An 18,552-nucleotide genomic window follows, 5' to 3' on the forward strand; every position below is an offset into this window, starting at 1 on the left:
GTCTACCAAGCGAACAGATCTGCAGATGATGCAGTCAACATGGGACCGCACTTCATCCTAGAACACCTCGACAGTGCAGGGACCTACGCGAGGATCCTGTTCGTGGACTTCAGCTCAGCGTTCAACACCATCATCCCTGAACTCCTTTCATCCAAGCTTCTTCAGCTCAGCGTCTCACCTGCCATCTGCCAGTGGATTTACAGCTTTCTGACGGGCAGGACACAGCAGGTCAGGCTGGGGGAGGCCACCTCATCCACACGCAGCATCAGCACTGGGGCGCCCCAAGGTTGTGTCCTCTCTCCGCTGCTCTTCTCTCTCTACACGAACGACTGCACCTCAGCGAACCCGACTGTCAAACTCCTGAAGTTTGCAGATGACACCACTGTCATCGGCCTCATCAAGGACGGTGACGAGTCTGCATATCGACAGGAAGCGGAGCGGCTGGAGCTGTGATGCGGCCGACACAACCTGGAGCTGAACACGCTCAAGACTGTAGAGATGATCGTGGACTTCAGGAGGCATCCTTCGCCACAGCTGCCCCTCACGCTGTCCAGCTGCCTTGTGTCAACCGTTGAGACCTTCAAGTTCCTGGGAATTACAATCTCCCAGGACCTGAAGTGGGCGACCAACATCAACTCCGTCCTCAAAAAGGCCCAGCAGAGGATGTACTTCCTGCGGCTTCTGAGAAAGCATGGCCTGCCACCGGAGCTGCTGAGACAGTTCTACACAGCGGTCATCGAATCAGTCCTGTGTTCTTCCATCACAGTCTGGTTTGGTGCTGCTACAAAAAAGGACAAACTCCGACTGCAACGGACAATCAAAACTGCTGAAAGGATTGTCGGTACCCCCCTACCCACCCTTGAGGACTTGCACGCTGCCAGAACTAAGACAAGGGCGTGCAAAATCCTCTCGGACCCTCCCCACCCTGGTCACCAGCTCTTCCAGCTCCTTCCCTCAGGTAGGCGCTACCGATCAATGCAAACTAGAACTAGTAGACATTCCAACAGCTTCTTCCCTCTTGCAATCAACTTCTTGAACAGCTAACTTACAATTCCATTACAACAAGCTGGCAATTTTTTGACTTGAGTTCGTTGTCACATTTCTGTATTATGTATTACTCGTGCACTCACTGTAGTTGTCTCGCCGTGCTGCACTATTTGCATATAGTGGCCACTCATGCCAGAGTAGCATCTGCTCCATTTGCACACTGATTGAGGAGTATCTGTAACATTTGCACAACCATTGTCCCAGATTATCGCAGTACTCGTCACTTTAAACCGCATACACTCCTTGAAGTCTCAGTGCCCTTTGCACAATGGTCATTGCACCGGACTATTGCGATATTAGCCATTCGAACTGAGGACTCTGCATCTTTTTGCACAATTGTTGTTTGTTGTTGTTTTTTGTCAATGTCTTTATGTCTCCAAAGTGTTCTGTAAATTGACTGTCTGTTGTACTAGAGCGGCTCCAACTACCAGAGACAAATTCCTTGTGTGTTTTGGACATACTTGGCAAATAAAGATGATTCTGATTCTGATTCTGATACATGTTGTTGTTGGTGCTTACCTATTGTCAAGTGGGCTGCCAAGCCACATGAAGCGATGGGGCAAAAAGTCGTAATTGGCTTATGAGGCTGGGTTCAATGTGAGTGAGCTCAGCCCCAGTTTCAATTCCTGGGTTAACCACCAGAGGTCGCCAAACCAAATTTAGATTATGAGTATGAGTCGCCAGGTCAAGCATAAGTCTTCTTAATATCTTAATACTATTAAACCCCGTATCATAGTAAACAAACACGTACTGAAGTCAACCACTTATAACCATTTGTTTGATTTTATATCCTTGATATAACTTTTATGTTTTCTTTGATGTTATAACTTTGATGTTCTTTTTGAGAATCATTGATAATGAGTACTTCAAGCCTGGTAAGGCTGTTATACATTATTCTTACTTTTGTATTACTAATGGAAAATGCTTTGAAACTGCTTTTGTGCAAAAACTGTAACCTGTGTAAGATTTTCTCTCTCAGGCAAAGCAGCGCAAGATGTACTACAAAGAAAAGAACAAACCTGTTGAATGCATGAGGGAATTGTATTCACATGAAAGTATATACATTTATTTGACATTTAACATATACTCATGTATTGCAGATTGGTTAGAGATTAACATGGTGTGATGAGATGTATTGGTTGAGTTCAAGACATATGAAATGTGCTTGTAATTGAATGTATTTACTGAGAACCTATTTGAGTGAGCAAATAAGGGTTAAGTCAGGACGCTAAAGTAGAGGTGGAAGGTACTTTCCACTCGGGTCAAGTCAGGACACTCTGAAGTGGAGATAGAAGGTACTTTCCACTCAGGTCGTATCAGGACAGGCCGACAGCGAGGAGCGCATGTCAGGACATGTTGTAAACGAAGGAATATTCTAGAAGAGGGGAGGTCTGAAAACCAACCAAGGTTATAAAAGCCTCACACGCTGATAAATGGGGCTCTCTTATCCTCCCAAGGATAGGGAGACACATGCTCTTTTCTCTCGCAATGACAAGGGACATGCTGGCAGGAGGAATTCATCAGGCTACTTGGATAGCTCTTCATTTTTGAATTCTCCTCTTTAATTGGGTAAGACTAAAAGAATATTATAATAAGGTAACTAATAGAACCGCCATTGACATTGCGTGGATAGGGAAGAGAGCTAGTCAGCTGTCCAGGGATTCTTATATTCCAAATTATCTTATTATTAATTGGCATTATGGCTCCGTAGGACTTGATCACTCCTTAAAGCTCACTCAAAAGGTAATAATTGTTTTATGATTTAATACTTTTAACTATTTCTACTTCTTTTCCTTTTTGTTATTATCATTATTTTCATTGTTTACTCTACATTACAAACCCTTATTGTCATATTATTATTTTAACTTTAAATAATCACTGAAATAAAAACCTTGTTTTAATTTTATTCTATCTTTGTCATTCTTATAATGGGAATTGTCTCATTTTTATCACTCAACCTCTTATAAGTGATTGAACGTCGACGACATTAATATCACCTGGTTGTAACACCATCCCAAAAGTAACTCATATATATCACTTCGGCTTAATACAAAAACAAATCCGTACGGTCCTAACAAGGATTGTTAAATTTACTAGGTCAATGACAAGTGCAAATGATTCATAGAGATGGAGCTGCTGTAAAAACGGAGTACTCACATTATTATCCTTTCACTCGGTGCGGTTACTCATCAAGGGGTGATAAGTGAGAGCAGATCGGATTGGCTCCGTAAAACTAAAGGCAGTTAGCACACCTAGGCGAATTTATCTCGACACCGGCTTAAAAGCTCCCGTCCCCTTGCGCGTACGGAGTAGGATACGGTAAGGAGAAAGGGGGAGGCTTGACCCTTTAAACGGAGAGTCGGTCAGGACATTTCTCCCGATTAGTCCTGCGGATAAGCGAAATCTGACACTATCGAATATCCGAAACATATCAATAATGAATAATGAATTTATAATCTTCATGTAAAAAATTATACACTGTTTTAAGTGCCGATTCCCAAATACACACACGCGCACACACACACAAAAACTCACACACACAGTGACATCAAAGAGGAGGTGAAGATATCAGGCAGTGGCACAAATATACAAAGATATCGAAAATAAATATGGCTAATCTGGTCAAGAACAAGTGGGAGGAAATGTCTGCAGACAGTACATGGTACAAATTGCTGCTGTCAGGATAAAATATAATGGTTACTAATTGAAACACCAATAATGACACAAATACCTAAGAATATGTTGATAACTAGTTTTTAGTAGTTTTCATATATTTTTGATTGACTGGCAACCAGTCCAAGGTGTAAAGTAGTCTACTGTAGCTGTCACAAAAAGTGTTTCTTTTTGTACAGAGTTTTCTGTTACTTCAGAGAAAATGTCTTGTTTTAAACGTAATGTCTACAAGTTCTGTGGCGTGTTACGACCACCGACTGGTCACATTGGATATTGCGCTGAATAGTCAGCATGCAGCGTCACATGATCAATTAAAAGGAAATGTGCTGCCAGGGGACAAAGGCTGGTCGGTGAAAACAAGAAAATGGACACATGTCAACCCCCCATTTCTCTGAAGGTAAATGCAACAATACCCCCCCCCCCCCCCCCCCCACACACACACAGTGATCCAGTCTCTCACTGTGACAAGAAAGTAGAGCCAAATGAAGGTGAAGTCTCACTCGTTCCAGCATTGAAAGAATCCCTGGCAATGACCAGACTTCCAGTACCAGAGCCGTTCATATTTACAGGAGACCCACTCAAATTCACTGTGTGGCGCACCTGCTTTAAAGCTCTAATTGAGACAAGCTGTACAGATCCAGCACATAAACTGTTCTATTTGAAAAAATACATAGGCGGAGAAGCAATTCGTGTGTTAGAAGGAACATTTTATCGAAGTGATGAGGAAGCATACCCACAGGCTTGGGATGCCTCAAACAAATGATATGGCCACCAGTTTGTAGTTCAAAGAATTTGTGAAAAACTGAGCAGCTGACCAAAGATTGGATCAAAAGAATCCCTTAAATTAAGAGAGTTTAGTGATATCCTCATCTCCTGTAAGAATGCTATGCCCCATGTGCAAGGTCTCAGGGTTTTAGATGATTCTGAGGAAAATCAAAAATTACGACTGAAACTTCCTGACTGGGCAACAACCCGCTGGAACCGGCATGTCACTAAAACATTGGATGAAGGGAAGACATATCCGGGTTTCACAGAATTTGCAGATTTTGTGGTCGAAGAGGCAAGCATATCATGCAATCCAGTATCACCCCTGTATGCATTAAAGCACATATGCGAAAAACCTGAAAAAGAAAAAACGTCTGAAGGCCAGTGTCCTGGTGGCATCAACAAAGGTGTCTAAAAATCCAAAGGCCACTGGTACATCACAGGGTGATAAAGGTTCCAAACCTAGCCCCTCTGCAACTCGGAAATGTCTTTTGAAGAAAGGAAACAGTTCATCATGAACAACAATATGTGCTTTGGTTGCCACAGAGTTGGCAATATCTCCAAAAATTGTCGACATAGTCACTTTTAATATTTGCAGGCGAAGCCACCCCTATCTGCTCCATGAAGAACGTCCTCAAGCAGACAAGCCTGAAACACCACCACAAGAGGAAAGTGATTCAACCGTTTCATGCAGTGTGAGAGTGGGCAACAGTGATTGCACTTCAATGATGGTTCCAGTGTGGCTCTCTTGGGCAGCAGAGAAAGGCCAAGAAATCTTGGTGTAAGCACTGTTGGACACACAAAACATTAATACGTTCATTGACCAAGACATTTGTGAAAAAACTCAAGCAAACACAGAACCTGTTAAGTTAAAGAGTAAGAGGGTACCATTCCCAAGAGTACATTTAGCTGCCACCTACATACACTCGAGAATACATTCCACTGGAGCAAAACAGTATTCCAACTCGTGAGACAGCGAAAAGGTGGACGCACCTTCTCGGTATTGCAGAGGAGATCTGTTGGACTGTCCTGCAGCACTCCTGATAGGTTATGATTGTGCAAGGGCTCTGAAACCAAGGGAAGTCATACGATTAAATGAAATGATTATGATGCATATGCAGTCAAAACAGACTTAGGCTGGAGTATCGTGGGATCCATTAAAACTTGGACCAGTTCAATGGATGTAACGGGTCGGCCATCGCATTTCGGTAAAAGAGCTTCCATCCATCACACCTGCCTCTGAGATCAAGGCATTGGAAAATGATTTTCTAGACACAAACCCTAAAGAAGGGAGTGTATATATTAAGAGGACATTCAGTTCCTACAGCTCTTGAATGGAAACATTCACCACAACAAGGAAAGTCATCTGGAAATGCCTCTACCCTTCAGAGAGCGTCCACGGCTTCCGAATAACAAGCAGCTGGCTCCAGCTCGCCTGAAGCATTTAAAAAGAAAAATGGAGAAAAATCCCAAGTGCAAAGAGGACTATATGAAATTCATGGACAGTGTCTTTGAAGATGGTGACGTGGAAGAAGCAGATGGCACATCGAAGGATGGTACATTACACACCATGGGATGTACCATCCAAGGAAGCCAGAGAAAATTAGAGTTGTCTTTGAGTGCGCTGCCAGATTTGAAGGCACCTCTCTAAATGACCACCTACTCACAGGTCTGGATTTGACCAATGCTCTGGTAGGAGTGTTGTGCAGATTTCGCGAACACCAAATTGCAGTCATGTGCAACATGAAAAAAATGTTTCACCGATTTCATGTCAACGAAGAAGATCGGGACTTCATAAGGTTCCTGTGGTGGAAAGATGGGAACACAGATACTGAGCCTAAGGAATATCGCATGCGAGTGCATCTTTTTGGAGCAGCAGCATCTCCAGGATGTGGCATAACTATGGCATGAAGCACCTTGCCAGTGAACATGAAAAGGACTACCCCTTGGCAGCCAGCTTCATTCACAAAAAATTCTATGTGGATGACGGGCTCATCAGTGTTGATTCAGTCAACAAAACAAAACAGCTGGTCAAAGAAGCACAAGAAATCTGTGCTAAAGGAAAGTTGCGCTTACACTAATTTGTGTGAATAACAAAGAGGTCCTGGAAGCGATTCCACAGACAGAATGTGCCAGTGACAGGAAAGATGGGAATCTGAACTACACTGAGGTTCCAATGCAAAGCGGATTGGAGTAAAATGGGACGTAGAGGCCGATGTGTTCTCGTTCAATGTGGTCCTCAAAGAAAAAACAGCCACACAGCGAGGAATCCTAGCAACAGTTGCAAGCGTGTACGATCCATTAGGATTTCTCTCTCCCTACATCTTGTCTGGAAAACAAGTGCTGCAACAGATGTGCAAACTTGGTGTTGGATGGGATGAGCCTGTCCCCCTCGCACTTGAGACCAAGTGGAAAATATGTCTCTCCAACTTGGAAAATCTTCCAAAAATTCGAATACCAAGCTGTCTCATTCCTGAGAACCTCAGCACGATCCAAAAAATTTAGCTGCATCATTTTTCAGATACTAGTAGCAATAGCTATGGGCAATGTTCATATATCAGGATTGTTGCTGATGAAGTAGTGTATTGTACACTGGTCATGGGTAAAGCCAGAGTGGCACCCACAAGCATGGTCACCATCCCGCGCCTTGAATTCACTGCAGCCAGTTTCTGCCGGAGTAAGTAACTTCCTCAGAGCAGAGCTTGAGCTGAAGATAGATGAGGAGTTTTTCTGGACAGATTCTCGAGTTGCGCTTTGGTACATTAAGAATGAAGCTCGGCACGTTCATGTCTTTGTTGTTAATCACGTCCAGAAAATAAGACATCATAGATCCAAGACAATGGTTCTACATTGAAACTGATCAAAATCCAGCGGATCATGCCTCTAGGGGTCTCAAGGTGGCAGACCTGATCGACTCAAACTGGCTCTCTGGACCTAAGTTTTTATGCGATCGAGAAATTGACAAAAACCAACATTCCTCAGAGCTTCTTGTTGGGTACCCAGAGGTAAAAGTCCTGAAGACAAATGCCCCTGAGACAGAGAGATTTTTTGAGAGGTTCTCAAGATTCTCTGACTGCAATATAGCCCTCAATGTTGTTGGAAGGATTAAAAGAATGGTAAAGAGAGACAAGTCAGAGCACATGAGTGTGGAGGAGAGAAAAATTGCTGCCTTTGTACTCATCCAGGCAGCACAAAGACAGGCCTTTGAAGAAGAGCTGAAATGGTTCAGTCAAAAATCAGCTAAACTACCAAAAACTCATAAGATGTACCAACTTGATCCCATCCTTGTGAACGACCTGCTTAGGGTTGAAGGGCGGTTGAGAAAGTCTTATGCATCATTGGAACCGAGACATCCAGTGATCCTTCCTCAGGAAGGCATTGTCACAAAAAGTGTTTCTTTCTGTACAGAGTTTTATGTTCCTACAGAGAAAATGGCAATGTCTCCAAGTCTTAAAGTGTAATGTCTACAAGTTCTGTGGCATGTTACTACCACCTACTGGTCACAGTGTATATTGCCACTGAATAGTCAGCATGCAGCGTCACATGATCAGTGAAAAGGAAACATGCTGCCTGGGGACAAAGGCTGGTCGGTGAAAACAAGAAAATAGACACTCAAGGACTGTCACAACTCCTAAATTTCTGGTCAGAAGGCGCACACGTTTTTCACTGTGTTTCTTCTTCTTCTTCTTTTCCTTTCGGCTTGTCCCGTTAGGGGTCGCCACAGCGCGTCATCCTTTTCCATGAGAGCCTATCTCCTGCATCCTCCTCTCGAACACCAACTGCCATCATGTCTTCCCTCACGACATCCATCAACCTTCTCTTTGGTCTTCCTCTAGCTCTCTTGCCTGGCAGCTCCATCCTCATCATCCTTCTACCAATATACTCACTCTCTCTCCTCTGGACGTGTCCAAACCATTGAAGTCTGCTCTCTCTAACTTTGTCTCCAAAACATCGAACCTTGGCTGTCCCTCTGATGAGCTCATTTCTAATTTTATCCAACCTGGTCACTCCGAGAGCGAACCTCAACATCTTCATTTCCGCCACCTCCAGCTCTGCTTCCTGTTTTCTCTTCAGTGCCACTGTCTCTAATCCATACATCATGGCTGGCCTCACCACTGTTTTATAAACTTTGCCCTTCATCCGAGCAGAGACTCTTCTGTCACATAACACACCTGACACCTTCCTCCACCCGTTCCAACCTGCTTGGACCCGTTTCTTCACTTCCTGACCACACTCACCATTGCTCTGGACGGTTGACCCCAAGTATTTAAAGTCCTCTACCTTTGCCATCTCTTCTCCCTGTAGCCTCATTCTTCCCCCACCACCCCTCTCATTCATGCACATATATTCTGTTTTACTTCGGCTAATCTTCATTCCTCTTCTTTCCAGTGCATGCCTCCATCTTTCTAACTGTTCCTCCAGCTGCTCCCTGCTTTCACTGCAGATCACAATGTCATCTGCAAACATCATGGTCCACGGGGATTCCAGTCTAACCTCATCTGTCAGCCTATCCATCACCACTGCAAAAAGGAAGGGGCTCAGGGCTGATCCCTGATGCAGTCCCACGTCCACCTTAAATTCTTCTGTCACACCGACAGCACACCTCACCGCTGTTCTGCTGCCCTCGTACATGTCCTGTATTATTCTAACATACTTCTCTGCCACTCCAGACTTCCGCATGCAGTACCACAGTTCCTCTCTGGGTACTCTGTCATAGGCTTTCTCTAGATCTACAAAGACACAATGTAGCTCCTTCTGACCTTCTCTGTACTTTTCCATCAACATCCTCAAGGCAAATAATGCATCTGTGGTACTCTTTCTAGGCATGAAACCATACTGTTGCTCGCAAATACTCACTTCTGTCCTGAGTCTAGCCTCCACTACTCTTTCCCATAACTTCATTGTGTGGCTCATCAACTTTATTCCTCTATAGTTGCCACAGCTCTGCACATCACCTTTGTTCTTAAAAATGGGCACCAGTACACTTTTCCTCCATTCCTCAGGCATCTTCTCACGCACTAGAATTCTATTGAACAAGCTGGTCAAAAATGGAATGTCATCAGGACCAACTGCCTTTCCATTTTTCATTCTCTTTAATGCCTTTCTAATTTCCCCCTTACTAATCATTGCCACTTCCTGGTCCACCACACTTGCCTCTTCTACTCTCCCTTCTCTATCATTTTCCTCATTCATCAACTCCTCGAAGTATTCTTTCCATCTACCTAGCACACTGCTGGCACCAGTCAACATATTTCCATCTCTATCCTTAATCACCCTAACCTGCTGCACATCCTTCCCATCTCTATCCCTCTGTCTGGCCAGCCTGTATAGATCCTTTTCTCCTTCTTTAGTGTCCAACCTGCCATACATGTCATCATATGCCTCTTGTTTTGCCTTTGCCACCTCTACCTTTGCCCTGTGTCGCATCTCAATGTATTCCTTTCGCCTCTCCTCGGTCCTCTCAGTGTCCCACTTCTTCTTAGCTAACCGTTTTCCTTGTATGATTTCCTGTACTGTGAGGTTCCACCACCAAGTCTCCTTCTCTCCTTTCCTGCCAGAAGATACACCAAGTACTCTCCTGCCTGCTTCTCTGATCACCTTGGCTGCAGTGGTCCAGTCTTCTGGAAGCTCTTCCCGTCCACCGAGAGCCTGTATCACCTCTTCCCGAAAAGCTGCACAACACTCGTCCTGTCTCAGCTTCCACCACATGGTTCTCTTCTCTGCCTTTGTCTTCCTAATTTTCCTCCCCACCACCAGAGTCATTTTACACACCACCATCCTATGCTGTCTAGCCACACTCTCCCCTACCACTACCTTACAGTTGGTAACCTCCTTCAGATTACATCGTCTGCACAAGATGTAATCCACCTGTGTGCTTCTACCTCTGCTCTTGTAGGTCACCCTATGTTCGTGCCTCTTCTGGAAAAAAGTGTTCACTACAGCCATTTGCATCCTTGTTGCAAAGTCTACCACCATCTGTCCCTCCAAGTTCCTTTCCTGGATACCGTACTTACCCATCACTTCTTCATCACCCTTATTACATTCACCAACATTTCCATTACAATCTGCACCAATTACGACTCTCTCTCTGTCTGGGATGCTCAGAACTACATCATCTAGCTCCTTCCAGAATTTCTCTTTCACCTCTAGGTCACATCCTACCTGTGGGGCATAGCCACTATTCACATTACACATAACACCCTCAATTTCAAATTTCAGCCTCATCACTCGATCTGATACTCTTTTCACCTCCAAGACATTCTTAGCCAACTCTTCTTTTAAAATAACCCCGACTCCATTTCTCTTCCCATCTACACCATGGTAAAATAATTTAAACCCTGCCCCTAAACTTCTAGCCTTACTGCCTTTCCACCTGGTCTCCTGGACACACAATATATCAACCTTTCTCCTAATCATCATGTCAACCAACTCCCGAGATTTTCCTGTCATAGTCCCAACATTCAAAGTCCCCACATTCAGTTCTAGGCTCTGTGTTTTCCTCTTCTCTTTCTGCCGAAGAACCCGCTTTCCACCTCTTCTTCTTCTTTGACTTCGATCCACAGTAGCTGAATTTCCAACAGCGCCCTGCAGGTTGACGGCGCGGTGGCGGATGTTGTTAACCCGGGCCACGACCGATCCGGTATGGAATTCTTTGGATGAATGCATCGAGTAGCGCCCTATTATTCCACTGACTCTCAGCTGCTGGAATGCGAAACTCAATCGCGTAATCTGACACCCTGGGCTTCCCTTGTTGTAAGGTGACAAGGGAGCGAGCTGCCTCACAATCTGGTGTGGAAAACTGAAAAATTTTCTCCATAGTATTTACGAACAAAGCCCATGAATGACACGCAGCGGAATTGCGGCTCCATTCAGCAGTAGGCCACGCCTCCGCACGACCAGTCAGGTGGGAAATGACGAAAGCGATCTTTGCCCGCTCGGTGGGGAAGGCAGCTGCCTGCAGCTCAAAGTGGCGTTCGCACTGAGTGATAAACGGTTTAATAGTGCCAGAATCTCCAGAGAACCTTTTCGGTCGAGAGAGCTGTGGGCAGACAGCAGCGTAGGTGGCAGGTGGCTGCACGGTGACTGCTTCACCTGGAAACGATGGTACAGTGGCGGCATCGGGTGCTGCGCCAGCTGGTTCCTTCTTCTGAAGCATATTCCTTCGCACTTCAAACTGTGAGGCCACCGGTCTCATCCCCAAAAAACCAAGATGGCGCCTACCAGTCTGGTCGCCTCGGTAAAACGCGCTTTCTAGTATTGTTTTTGTTTTTGTGTTTTTCGTTCGTCTTTGGAGACATTACACGACTCACTTTCACCAACTTTCGCAAATCCGCTCAGTTTTTTCCCCGAGATACTTACCGGGGCGGCGTCCGCGGTTTTCAACGCATGGAGACGGAAACGGCGCCACAGAGGGAATTCAGGTGAAACTCCGCAAGAGTAGACACAGATTGGCGTTCCCGTCGATCCACCTCGCGAATGTACGCTCCCTACCCAACAAAATGGACGAGCTTCATCTTCTGTTAAAGATCAGTAAAGACTTCGGACGTTCCGCCGCCATGTGCGTAACGGAGACCTGGCTTTGCGACGCTGTACCCCATGGCGCCGTCATGCTTCCCGGCTTCGATATTCATCGAGCAGATCGCGACATGGAATCATCGGGGAAAACAAAGGGGGGCGGGATATGCTTCTATATCAACGAAAAATGGTGTACGGACGTCACGGAGCACAGCACACACTGCAGCCCGCATTTGGAGTCGCTGCTAATGCTCGCCGAACAAGTCAACGAAATTGAAAAAAAACACCCGGACTCACCCCTCATTATTCTCGTGGACTTTAACAAAGCTAAACTCAACCACGTACAGGGCCCTGTATAATCGAGCTAGAAACCAGCTGACTAAAGAAATTAACATGGCAAAGAGGAACTATGCAGCAAAGTTGGAAAAACAGTTTAGCGCTAACGACTAAATCAGTCTGGCATGCATTCCAATCGCTGACTAATTACAAGCGACGATCCCCCCAAGCTGAGAACAATAGCACACTGGCCAACGACTTGAATACCTTCTACCGCAGATTTGAAAAGGACACTTTCACACCCACCCAGCCAGCCACATCACAGACCACAATCACACCTCTGACTTCTGCGTTAACCATCCATCCATCCAGGATGTGAGACGCATCTTCAAACAACAAAAGATTAACAAAAGCGGCAGGCACAGACCATGTGTCCCCATCCTGCCTCAAAGTCTGCGCGGACCAGCTCACTCCAGTCTTTACACAGATCTTCAATAGATCTCTGGAACTGTGCGAAGTACCATCCTGTTTCAAACGCTCCACCATCATTCCAGTCCCCAAGAAACCTGCAATCTCGGGTCTAAATGACTACAGGCCTGTTGCTTTGACATCTGTGGTCATGAAGTCCTTTGAACATCTCGTGCTGGACCACCTCAAGAGTGTCACAGGTCCCCTGCTGGACCCCCTGCAGTTTGCCTACCAAGCGAACAGGTCTGCGGAAGATGCAGTCAACATGGGACTGCATTTCATCCGAGAACACCTCGACAGTGCAGGGACCTACGCGAGGATCCTGATCGTGGACTTCAGCTCAGCGTTCAACACCATCATCCCTGCACTCCTTTCATCCAAGCTTCTCCAGCTCAGCGTCTCACCTGCCATCTGCCAGTGGATTTACAGCTTTCTGACGGGCAGGACACAGCAGGTCTGGCTGGGGGAGGCCACCTCATCCACACGCAGCATCAGCACTGGGGCGTGGACTTCAGGAGGCATCCTTCGCCACACCTGCCCCTCAGGTTGTCCAGCTGCCTTGTGTCAACCGTCGATACCTTCAAGTTCCTGGGAATTGCAGTCTCTCAGAACCTGAAGTGGGCGATCAACATCAACTCCGTCCCAGCAGAGGATGTACTTCCAGCGGCTTCTGAGAAAGCACGGCCTGCCACCGGAGCTGCTGAGGCAGTTCTACACAGCAGTCATCGAATCAGTCCTGTGTTCTTCCATCACAGTCGGGTTTGGTGCTGCTACAAAAAAGGACAAACTCCAACTGCAACGGACAATCAAAACTGCCGAAAGGATTGTCGGTACCTCCCTACCTACCCTTGAGGACTTGCACACTGCCAGAACTAAGACAAGAGCGTGCAAAATCCTCTCGGACCCTGCGCATCCCGGTCACCACCTCTTCCAGCTCCTTCCCTCAGGTAGGCGCTACTGATCAATGCAAACTAGAACTAGCAGACATTCCAACAGCTTCTTCCCTCTTGCAATCAACTTCTTAAACACCTAACCTACAATTCCATTACAACATGCTCGCAATTTTTTGACTTGAGTTCGTTGTCACATTTCTGTGGGGCCAATTATACATTACTCGTACACTCACTGTAGTTGTCTCACCACGCTGCACTATTTGCATATTTGTTGTTGACCAATACTGGCCACTCATGCCAGAGTAGCATCTGCTCCATTTCCACACTGATTGAGGAGTATCTGCAACATTTGCACAACCAACATTGTCCCAGATTATCACACGTCTCGTCACTTTAAACCGCATACACTCCTTGAAGTCTCGGCACCCTTTGCACAATGGTCATTGCACCGGACTATTGAAATATTAGTCATTCTAAGTGCTAGAGGACTCTGCATCTTTTTGCACAATTGTCAAAAAAAAAAATGTACCGGCATTACCAGATAACTCTTAACCCTTTACTGCTCAGTGACTGTTTTTTTTTTTTTTGTCTATGTCTTTATGTCTCAAAAGTGTTCTATGTCAATAGACTGTCTGTTGTCGTACGAGAGCGGCTCCAACTACTGGAGACAAATTCCTTGTGTGTTTTTTGGATATACTTGGCAAATAAAGATGATTCTGATTCTGATATTGTCCTGATGCTCTGACAGTCCCTCTAGATGAAGGTGGAGGGCAGCAAGCTGTTCAGCCTGCTTCGAGAGGCGATGACCCTGCGCTTGAAGGGCTTTGCGCACCGGGTCAGAGTCTGCTGGGTCCATGTTATGGCTAGTTTGTTCTGTCATGAACGTAACAGAGGATAGTACCCAAAAATGCACGACTCCAAAACAAATGGACAGTTTCAAACAGAGAGGTTTAATATATGGACAGAGGTCGGTACACAGGCAGGCAATCCAAAAAAGGCAACAGTATCCAAAAACATGAGGCAAAAAGGCGAGGTCAATAATCGGAACACGGTCTGGTCTTACTGTCAGTCTTTGACGTGGAAATAAGGAATGCTGGAACGCGACGACAAGGTACAACGAACTGGTGATGAGAAAGAATGAGACACGAGGTTAAATGCAAGGAGTAATTAGGCTGAACGAGGCGCAGGTGGTGAAGATGCTCTCAGGAGCACATGTGTATGAAACAGGGGAAGACAAAAACCGGAGCACACACCCATGACAGGTGATGAAGAAGTGATGGGTAACTACGGCATCCAGGAAAGGAAATTGGAGGGACAGATGGTGGTAGACTTTGCAAAAAGGATGCAAATGGCTGTAGTGAACACTTTTTTCCAGAAGAGGCAGGAACATAGGGTGACCTACAAGAGCAGAGGTAGAACCACGCAGGTGGATTACATTTTGTGGAGACGATGTAATCTGAAGGACGTTACCGACTGTAACGTAGTGGTAGGGGAGAGTGTGGCTAGACAGCATAGGATGGTGGTGTGTAAGATAACTCTGGTGGTGGGGAGGAAGATGAGGAAGACAAAGGCAGAGCAGAGAACCATGTGGTGGAAGTTGAGACAGGACGAGTGTTGTGCAGCTTTTTGGGAAGAGGCGAGACAGGCTCTCTGTGGACTGGAGGAGCTTCCAGAAGACTGGACCACTGCAGCCAAGGTGATCAGAGAGGCAGGTAGGAGAGTACTTGGTTTATCTTCTGGCAGGAAACGAGAGAAGGAGACTTGGTGGTGTAACCTCACAGTACAGGAAATCACACAAGGAAAAAGGTTAGCAAAGAAAAAGTGGGACACTGAGAGGACCGAAGAGAGGCGAAAAGAATACATTGAGATGCGACACAGGGCAAAGGTAGAGGTGGCAAAGGCCAAACAAGAGGCATATGATGACATGTATGGCAGGTTGGACACTAAAGAAGAAGAAAAGGATCTTTTACAGGCTGACCAGAAAGAGGGATAGAGATGGGAAGGATGTGCAGCAGGTTAGGGTGATTAAGGATAGAGATGGAAATATGTTGACTTTGACTGGTGCCAGCAGTGTGCTAGCTAGTTGGAAAGAATACTTCGAGGAGTTGATGAATGAGGAAAATGAGAGAGAAGGGAGAGTAGAAGAGGCAAGTGTGGTGGACCAGGAAGTGGCAATGATTAGTAAAGGGGAAGTTCGAAAGGCATTAATTAAAGAGAATGAAAAATGGAAAGGCAGTTGGTCCTGATGACATTCCTGTGGAGGTATTGAAGCATCTAGGAGAGGTGGCTGTGGAGTTTTTTGACCAGCTTGTTCAATAGAATTCTAGCGCGTGAGAAGATGCCTGAGGAATGGAGGAAAAGTGTGCTGGTGCCCATTTTCAAGAACAAGGGTGATGTGCAGAGCTGTGGGAACGATAGAGGAATAAAGTTGATGAGCCACACAATGAAGTTATGGGAAAGAGTAGTGGAGGCTAGACTCAGGACAGAAGTGAGTATTTGCGAGCAACAGTTTGGTTTCATGCATAGAAAGAGTACCACAGATGCATTATTTGCCTTGAGGATGTTGATGGAAAAGTACAGAGAAGGTCAGAAGGAGTTACGTTGTGCCTTTGTAGATCTAGAGAAGCCTATGACAGAGTACCCAGAGAGGAACTGTGGTACTGCATGCGGAAGTCTGGAGTGGCAGAGAAGTATGTTAGAATAATACAGGACATGTACGAGGGCAGCCGAACAGCGGTGAGGTGTGCTGTAGGTGTGACGGACGAATTTAAGGTGGAGGTGGGACTGCATCAGGGATCAGCCATGAGCCCTTTCCTGTTTGCAGTGGTGAGGGATAGGCTGACAGATGAGGTTAGACTGGAATCCCCGTGGACCATGATGTTCGCAGATGACATTGTGATCTGCAGTGAAAGGAGGGAGCAGGTGGAAGAACAGTTAGAAAGATGGAGGCATGCACTGGAAAGCAGAGGAATGAAGATTAGCCGAAGTAAGACAGAATATATGTGCATGAATGAGACGGGTGGTGGGGGAAGAGTGAGGCTACAGGGAGAAGAGATAGCAAGGGTGGAGGACTTTAGATACTTGGGGTCAACCGTCCAGAGCAATGGTGAGTTTGGTCAGGAAGTGAAGAAACGGGCCCAAGCAGGTTGGAACGGGTGGAGGAAGGTGTCAGGTGTGTTATGTGACAGAAAAGTCTCTGCTAGGATGAAGAGCAAAGTTTATAAAACTGTGGTGAGGCCAGCCATGATGTACAGATTAGATACCGTGGCACTGAAGAGACAACAGGAAGCAGAGCTGGAGGTGGCGGAAATGAAGATGTTGAGGTTCGCTCTCGGAGTGACCAGTTTGGATAAAATTAGAAATGAGCTCATCAGAGGGACAGCAGAGGTTCGATGTTTTGGAGACAAAGTTAGAGAGAGCAGATTTGGATGGTTTGGACACGTCCAGACAAGAAATAGTGAGTATATTGGTAGAAGGATGATGAGGATGGAGCTGCCAGGCAAGAGAGCTAGAGGAAGACCAAAGAGAAGGTTGATGGATGTCGTGAGGGAAGACATGATGGCAGTTGGTGTTTGAGAGGAGGATGCAGGAGATAGGCTTACATGGAAAAGGATGACGCGCTGTGGCGACCCCTAAAGGGACAAGCCCAAAGGAAAAGAAGAAGAATAAGAATTTATTATTCTCAACTTATAGGAAAGTGGGTCGCGACTTTTCAACATTAGGAACATACGGGTGACAGTTGAGAACCACTGTTAAGACCACTCTCGCCTGCTTGAGTGTTCGCCAAGGTTGTCATGCGCAATAGGTCACAGTAGGTGGCAGTAGCGTTTTGAGACGCACATCAAACTGTTGTACCCGAAAGTGTCATCAGTGTGTGACATTCGACTCGACGAATGCATTATTTTCGTCAAGTCGTCTAATTATGTTTACATTCGATTTTCTTTAATTAGTTAAATCATGGCAGCACGGTGGTGTGAATGTGAGTGTGAATGGTTGTTTGTTTGTATGTCCCCTGCGATTGGCTGGTAACCAGTTCAGGGTGTACCCCGAATGGTTGGTTTATATGTTTCTGGGTGTGAATGACCCCACTTTCAAGTTATTTTATCGTGTCTCGATGCCACTGTGCATTATGGGTATCAATTTACTGTTTCAATTTAAACTGAAATTCTCAAAGCATATTTCTTCATGTATTAGCACACAGTAGCGTTTCATCTAGCGTATGTTCCGGCTTGCCGGTTGTGTGTATGGTTGTTCACGTGCTCATGATGACACCGTCGCTTGACATAGCATGCGCGTGAATGACTTCCGTGCTCGCGCCAAGTCCAACTCATACTTACCTGGCAGGAGAGACACCATGATCAAAATCGGTTGTGCTGACTCCTGCGTATTCCCCAAATGTGGGAATCTCGACTGCATAATTTCTGGTAGTAGTGGACTGCGTTCGTTCTCTCCCCTGATCATTGGTTAATGACAAAGAAGAGTGTGTTCAATAGTGATGTAGTAGGTGGTTCACCCAGGGTGAGGCTCAGCAATTGCACTCCGGTTGTGCTGACTCCTGTGAATTCCCCAAATGTGGGAATCTTGACTGCATAATTTCTGGTAGTGGGGGACTGCGTTCGCGCACTCCCCTGATCATTGGTCAAAAATAATGATGAAGCAAACACAGCTTCATGAATGAATTTTGCTACCTGTGTGATATCACAATTGTACTGCATGGCTTAAATAATAGCCTGAGTCCTAAAACAGCAAATTACCAAAGTTCATGAAAAGAATCCACCAACATGCGAGTTTGTTTATTGCCTGGATCAGACGACAAGACAAATTTGGTCTTTCCTGATTGCACTATGTCAGACAACAGCCATCAAATCTTGTCGTATCTCGGGCAGACAGTGGCAACACTACACGACATGTATTC

At 45.7% G+C, this 18,552-nt stretch overlaps 2 pseudogenes; both read left to right on the plus strand.

The window, feature by feature from the left end:
• Positions 1-17,966: 17,966 nt before the first annotated feature.
• Positions 17,967-18,093, plus strand: LOC133488387 (U1 spliceosomal RNA; annotated as a pseudogene).
• Positions 18,094-18,126: 33 nt separating this feature from the next.
• LOC133488386 (U1 spliceosomal RNA) lies at positions 18,127-18,268 on the plus strand (annotated as a pseudogene).
• The last annotated feature ends 284 nt before the right edge of the window (positions 18,269-18,552 follow it).

The sequence above is a fragment of the Phyllopteryx taeniolatus genome, chromosome 13 (genome assembly GCF_024500385.1).
Source record: "Phyllopteryx taeniolatus isolate TA_2022b chromosome 13, UOR_Ptae_1.2, whole genome shotgun sequence".
Taxonomy (NCBI): domain Eukaryota; kingdom Metazoa; phylum Chordata; class Actinopteri; order Syngnathiformes; family Syngnathidae; genus Phyllopteryx; species Phyllopteryx taeniolatus.